This window comes from Vulpes lagopus, chromosome 16 (assembly GCF_018345385.1).
Source record: "Vulpes lagopus strain Blue_001 chromosome 16, ASM1834538v1, whole genome shotgun sequence".
NCBI lineage: Eukaryota > Metazoa > Chordata > Mammalia > Carnivora > Canidae > Vulpes > Vulpes lagopus.
In genome coordinates, this window is record NC_054839.1 from 32,995,946 (window position 1) to 33,004,176 (window position 8,231).

An 8,231-nucleotide genomic window follows, 5' to 3' on the forward strand; every position below is an offset into this window, starting at 1 on the left:
ATGATGCTTTCCAAACTTTGGAAAATGTAGCATTGGCTATTAAAATAGTTTTTTGGTTTTTTTTTGTTTTTTTGTTTTTTGTTTTTTGTTTTTTGTTTTTTCCCTAGATGCCTCCACCCTTGAGTTTCATTTGGGCAGGCAGGCAGGCAGGCAAGTGTGGGACTAAGTTTTAGACAGGGGTGGGCAAGGAAATCCTATTCTTTCTATAACCAGAAACATATGTACCTAGATTCTCAATAGGAAGGATATGGTATAAAAGAACTTTGGTTGGGAAGGGGTAAGTGACTTCTATAATACAATGGCAGGTAAAATGCTAAGAACTGTTTAAAGGGCTAGAGAGAATAAGTGACTACTTGTGGAAGAAGAATGGAGAGTTATGTTATCTTTTCCTGAATTACAATTATCCTCCATTTGCCTTAGTTTCCCCTTGGCCTTCGCTGGGATTTGGGTGTCATTGTGAAGGCTATGTGCATAATAGAGAACAAAGCCAGAGAGTCTAATGGCATCACTTCATGCATTCCTCAGTGAGTCCTCAGTGGTGGAGGAAGCTGACTTAAACTACTCTTACATGTGTAAAAAGTAAGAGTGACTCATGAAGTCTGGAAAAATGGGGCCATCTGGATGACATTAAGATTTGAGGAATGTGTAATCATCATTGTTATCAACATTGTCATAAAAAATAATAATGTTTGACATTTGTAGAGTGCTTTTTTGAAAGTACTTTGCCCTAAAATCATCTTACTTCCTTATTACCCGAGACTTTGACTATAGAGTATCATTGAGAAATATCAGTTTCACAAGAATTCATTCTGATAATAAAAGCAACACCTCAATTTAATCACTTTGGGAAATTTCAGTGCCCCAAAACTGTATGTAATAACAATAATGTATGTTTAGTGAACTTTCACCATGCATAAGTATTTTTTTACTTTTTTCTTCATATTTTCTCACACATTTATACATATGTACAAAATATAGAAAAACACATACATGAAATACATAAATATACATAATAAACAATAATATATACAGAATACGCTGCATATATTTTTGCATCTGATTTTCCCAACAACCTTGTGAGATAGAAACTCTGATAACCTTCATTGTACAGGTATGGAAACATAGGTATAAGTAGATTAAATAACTTACTCTATGAAGTGAAGGGGGATTTGAATCCAGACTGTTGAATTGCAGGGATTTCTTTCTTAGTCTCTGCTACAAAGGACCAGTTTACTCATGTTCTTAAGGCAGTTTCAGAAATAGTTCCCATGCTTTTAGAGATGGTTGGAAAATATTGAGATAATCTCTGATTTAAGTTGTATTTCAAGGGAAAACACTTCCCACTTATTTTATATTCATCATATTTATAGTCAGTATTTATAATATTTGTAAGTAGGGATGCATTTAAATGCAATGTCATACACTTTGAAACTATAACATATTTTTGTTACATGGTTTAAAATTCATCACAGAAGTCATTTTTCTCCCAAGAAATGTCTGAGTGCATTAGCTTAAAAGATGATATTGGCAAGCTGATAGTTTGTATATTTCAAAAAGAATGTTCAGCTATACGTAATGTGCATTTGTGAGAAATGGCTGTATATTCATGGCCTCTATGAAGGGCTAAGCTTATCTGTCATTCTTTTCCTAACCATACCTTCTTTGTAAATCGTTAGTCACCTTAACTGGAGAATGAAAGAAAATGGCTATTTTATAAATTAAGGTTTGTAATATGTAAATACTGCCCAATAAGTGAAAATAGAATTTACCTTAATTGGATACAGACCATTTGTTTCAAGTAAGATGTTTGAAGAGAAGAAAAAAAATATTACAGTTTATTGTACTGCTCTGCCTTGATTTTGATTACATAGTAGGAACCTACATCATGCTCGAAAAGGTCCTGAATATTAGCAAACATCATTTTACTAACAGCAATCACTGTTACAAGCTGTGTATAGCTGTGGAGCTGACTTGGAAACGGTTTATAAATGCGCCAGAAGTTTATGCTGATTTGATAATTAAAGGAACCAGTAGGAAAAACTACAGAAGAATGAAAAGGGGCAGGAGAAAGAGAGGCTGAGTGTATGAATTACATGAGCAGACATTAAAAGTAAATAAAACAGAACTTTCATGATTTAAATTTATTCAGGAAATCTGACGTAACTACTACTTATATGACATAATTGACCATGAAAGTATAGGTAGTGAAATCTGCTTATCCATTAAGAATGCAATAAATGATGTCTGTGGGATGCCTGGATGCTCAGCGGTTTGAGCACCTGCCTTGGGCTCAGGGGGTGATCCCAAGTGGGGGGATCAAGTCCTGCTTCTCCCTCTGCCCATGTCTCTGCCTCTCTCTCTGTGTCTCTCATGAATAAATAAATAAAAACCTTTAAAAAATAAAAATAAAAATAAATAATGATGTCTGTGACCCAGGTGCATGGGTATCAGAGGAGCCCAGAAATAAATGAGAAAGGTGAATCAACACTATTTAGGGTTCTGCCTGCTGTTCTAAGAAAGGAAAATTTATGATTGCAGGAAGTACTTTGTTAAGCAGTAAGTATATGTCTTCTATGAAAGAGTATAAATATTCTATAGGTTAATCCTCATCAGCCATCAAATGGATAGAACTAAATACATTTAACATGACTATCACCAGGAACCCTTGGGGGAAGACCATTTTGGGAACTAGAACTCATAGAAGGAGCTTGAGGAATGGTGTTCAAGGTTCTTAAAAAGTTAAAAGCAGTCTTTCTCAATTGTAATTGGATGAGCATCTCTATTCGAATCAAGATCAATGTTAAAAATGCAGATTGCCTATATCCAACCTAGATTTACTGAGACAGAATTTCCAGGGAATGGGCCCAGGACCTGCATGCAATTAATAAATGATATCTTTCCAAGTGATTCTTACATCCATTATGTGAAATCAACATATTAAAGAGTTTCTGGATGGAAGGAATCCTTATATAATAGAATTTTGAATGTGGTAGTATATCTGTTGCAAAGACAAACACATGGAAGATTCAGAGAAGGAAGCACATAGGACACTTTAAAGAGGCAAGGGATTTTTTCATCACTGGTAACTTAGATCTTCTTAAAGAGGACTCAGCACTACCCAGCCAGAGGAGAGTCCAGGCAGGAAGGCCCAGTGACTGAAAACTAAAGAGATCCTGTCAACTCTACAAAGTCATGGGGGTTGATGACGACCTCGCTTCAAGAGGCCACAGAGCCATTACGTGGTAGCTTTGTGCAAGATTGCTGCAGAGCCTGCATTCTAGGACTTGTATTTCAAACCAATGTGATGAGATTAGATTTTCGTCAGTCTCTTAAATTTACTGAGGACTACTCCTTTCTGCTGAAGCACATGAGAATTAATTACACTTTATGTTAAAGATCTCAGATACAGCTCTAGGCATTTAATGTTACAAAAGAAAATTCAGGATTGTCTGGGTATGAAGGGAGTACCCCAGACAGTTTCAATTCTTCCAGTTGGTGATTGTGATACTGAAAGACTATGAAAAGTAAACAGCAGGGTATATGGATGGTATTGAATGAAATAAAGGTTTCTGGAAAGGATTTAGCATACTTGTAGTGAAAAACATGGAAAGTATGTTTGGAAGAAGAATGATAAAGCTTCGTCACTTGGCTTGAATCTGAATTTTAATGGATGGAAAGAAAAACTCCTAATGAAACTGCCATAGAAGACTGCAGATAGAAGACAAAAATGAGAGCCAAATAAAGAAGGGCTATGGCAGGGAAAAAGAAAATGCCCAGAATTTTCAGATGGACAGAACAGGGAGTAATACTTCTGATTCCATTTTTTTTTTTAAATCAGGAATACACTGTTATGATAGGCATAGCTGAGACTTCAGTTGGGACTCAACTACTATAGCATTAGAAAGGAAAAATTTGATCAAAGATCCTAAATCTTAAACAAAGAGGGAATAGTTTTATAGGATAATGATTTGTGATATAGATCACAAAACTCATGGAGCCAAGCTACAAGTGGAAAATTTAGCTCACTTAACAAATCCTGCAAATGTTATTCCTTCAAAGTAGAACACAGTCTTTAAAACAAAATGTTTATTTTTCCCTAGAATAGTCATTGTTAATATTTTGTTGTATTTTGTTTCAGCATTTTTTTCTTATACTTTTTATATTGTGTTCTAACAGGAGATAAGAGTTTCAGACTGCAAGTTTTGTTAATATTATATAACACACATGTTTTTGTATCATTAATTTTTAATAGATATTTTAATGATTGCATAATATGGATGACCCATAAATGTACTTTAATTAATCATCTGTTAAATATTTATGTTCTTTTGAATCTTTTCCCTATCATAAGGCTGTAGTGAAAAGGTTTCATTAAAATTGAATTCTAGAAAAGTAATTATGGTCAAAGGACATAAATACTTTTTGTTTCTGGACATAATTTGCACCACTATTTTCCAGGAATGTCATTCCAACAGGCAGTCTCACCAGAAGTTTGTGAATGTATCTATCTCTGTATACCTTCTTAGTACTAAATATTAAAAATAGTTTTTTTTAACTCATTTTAGAAGCAAATGAAGGTCCTTAATAAATTTTACTGATGTTGAATTTTTATGTTTATTAGCTATTTTACTTTGTTGTTTATGTATAGGTTTATATGTGTGTATGAAATTAGTTCTTATGCCTATTTAACCATGAGACTTCTTTTTTTTTTTTCCCTCCATTATGTGTACTCATTACACAGCTAATTCTCGGTCTATGATTTGTCACCTAGTTTGGTTTAGAGTGTTCTCTGGAACCTCTAAGATTTTGGCGTGCGTAGTATCTAACTGGTTTTCTATGCTGTTGTAGGTTTCCCACTTTTTCTCTATTTTGGCCATTTTATGATATTTTTAGAGGGGGGGCAGGAGCTAGATACTTCTGTATGCACACACAGTTACTTGTCCCATTGCAGGTCTTTCGACATATTCTTGGGTTTTTCTGTTTGTGCCTCTAGGGATAGTTTTCTTTCTTTAAAAGAAATTTTATGTTTGAGAAATGGAAAAGTAGCTTAATAATTCTTGAAATATACATTCTAATTAAATAGTTAATCAGGTGTCCTTATTTATTTTGCCTGAGTTAACCAGTTGCTACTAAGAATTGAATCTTTTCAGGTAAGATTTGTTACACATTAGGATTATTTTTTTCAACAAAGCAAATTTTGTTATATACACAACCAAGGTTCTAACCCATTATACTGCTTTGAATCAGCTTATAAAAAAGACCCAGAGTGAATAATCTTATGAACTGCTTTTTCTCTAATTTTCTATGATGTGTAATAGGTTTCCTTTCTTTCTTTTTCTTTCCTTTTCTTACCTTTCTTCTACTTTTTTTTTTTTATTATAAAGGCTAATAATTTTGAGAATAGCTTTGGTTGTCTTTCATAGTTTTTGATATTACTAATTTTGATATCATTAATTTGTTCTAGGTAGTTTTTAATTTCCTTTTGAGCCCTTTTTCGATCTCAGCAATAGCTAGAAATGTATCTCAATTTTCAAGTAATTTTCTTGCCACATTTTTGCTATTTTCATATTTAATGAATTATAATCAGAAAAGTGACCTCTGCTTTTTAAAAATTTTTAAAATTTTCTTTATGGACAAGTTGATACTGATTTTCATAAATGTCTCATTTATATGCAAAATTTTTATATTTGTAAAGATGGGAGTATTTATATCTATTAAGTTTTTTTTTTCTTTGTATTAAAGTCCTCCATAGTTTTTTCATTTTTAATTTATACTAGAGTTGTTTAACTCTGGATGAAGCCTGTTGAAGACTCTAACTATGTTTTTTGATCTGATTCTCCTGGAATTTCTTGAATATTTACAATTTCTAGTTAGCTACTATGTAATATGTTCCACACAGATTTATGACTATTGTCTTTAAAATATTACCCTTTATTTTCACAGTCTTTTCCTAAGTATCTTATTTTGTTTCAAGAGCTTGCATCATATATTTTTGAGTGGTCTACTATCATTTGTTTAGATTATATAAATTATAAAGTTCATCACTCACCAGTTTTAGTTCTTATTTATTTTCCCCTATTTTGAATGGGGTTTTAGTTACACTTCATTTATTATGTTAAGTACTTAGTCAAGTGTTTCTCTAGGATTTATTATGTGGGTCACACACTCTCAGGCTTCTTCTCAAATATCTACTTAGATTCTGATAATAACTGTTTTTTTTGGATGGGTATAAGATTGTTAAGTTATTTTTTTCTTAATAGTGATTCCACACTTCCTAGCTTTTAGAGTGGCATACTTTTTATTTTGAAATTGATTTCTCTCTCTAATATTATAGATTTCTCTTAATTCATTAATTTTACAGATTTTGCCACAATATTCTGTATTTTATCATAAATCAGATTTTTTTTTAATAAATCAGACCAAGACCTATTGACTTGGTCTATTTTCATTGCAGTTTTTTTTTTTAAATAATTTTGTTCTTTACCTAGCCTCTATTTGTTTATTTCTTTCTGGAACTCTAGTTGCCATATTTCAGGATTCTTAGATATTTTCCACAAATCTTTTAAGTTTTCTAAGATTTCATCACTCTACATTTTGAAATATTTCTTCCACTTTTTCTTTTTGGCTCTGTATCTGGGCTCAAATGTGAGTGTACTTCATCTACTAAATTGTTTAGTAGAGAAATTATGTTTCTTTTTTCGCGCCACAGAAAATCCTTAGTGTTATTTGTTAAGTCGTTGTCTTTCTCCTTGAGGTAGGCAGAATCTAAGACAGCCCCCAAGATTCTCTCCTGGTGTACACACCTAGTGTAACTATCTTGTCTTGGAGTGTAGGAAGGATCAGTGAACGTGATGGAATTAGGTTAGTGTATATCAGAAGGGTGATAAGATAGTGACTCCCAGGAATATGTTACATTATTTTCCTTTTGGCCTTGAAGAAGTAAGCTACCATGTTAAAAGAAGGCGAGGCAGCTCTAGGAGCCAAGAGTGATTCCCAGACAATAGCCACCAAGAAAATGAGAACCTTAGTCATACAACTACAAATGACTGAATTCTGTAGACAACCCAGGTGAGCTTGGTAAAGGACCAAAGGGCTGGATGACTAGGTGCAGAAGTAGGCAGGGTTCCTGTGTCCACAAAGGTACCCAGAGGATACCTACCATTTCCCAAGGTTCTCTCACCTCTTCCCAGCCTCTGGTGGAGAGAACTAATTTCCCAGTTGTGTGACTTCTTGAATTCATGGGGTCCAGGGAGTTTAGTCATATCCAAAAGATTGGTGCCAGCTCTCAGAAAGTCTAAAGAACTGTGAAGGCCAACATCTTTCTTAGAAATAAGGCAGCCAGCTTATCACCCTACAGCTTTTTGATTCTAGGGTCCAGCCTCCTAATAGCTCATGAAGGAGAAAGCTCCATACCAACTCTCTCCCACAGAGCCCAAGATCTTGCATCCATTTTTTCTTTGTCCCAATAACTTTGTCTTAGGAAAGATTAACTTTTGGAGTGGTAGAGCAGCAAGCTTTTATTCCCAGAATTCTCTTACAGAAGTCTCTTCTCTGTGGTCCAAAATGGGGAACTTAACTTTTTGGATGAAACACTGCTATTAGTAAAAGAATGAGACACAGACATAAGATATGTATATTTATATATTTATATTATCCATCAGTTACATGTACTATTGTAATATAGGCAAAACATTAGTGAGGTAGATAGAACGCTTAAGATTGTGGACTCTGGGTTCAGATTGCCTAAATTCTTTAGGCAAGAGTATCTTGCCTAAAGATACTCTTTAGTATCTTTAATTCTATTAAAAGAATTACTGAGTATATGTAATCTACTGAGTATATGACCTTGGTAAATTACATTATATTTCAGTGCCTTGTTTTACATATTGATTCAACGGAGATAATAATAGGGTCTACTTTACAGTAGTTTATTGTGGGGATTAAATGAGTTAACATATGCATAGTACTTAGAACCAAAACTAGCAAATGTATAGGCTCAATAAATATTATAATTATAGAATATACACTAAAGATACTGCAAAAGGTTGAATTAAGTATCAGTCATTAGTTGATTATTAATGTATAAAAACATTGTACTCAAAGACTTCAAATATTAAATTTTAATATTTGAATATGTTAGGATTATCACTACTGTTTCTCTTCATAACATAGCTGATGAAGACCTAGGAGTTGTAATAGAAAAAGTGTCCAGTTTTCCATTTTCTTGGCGT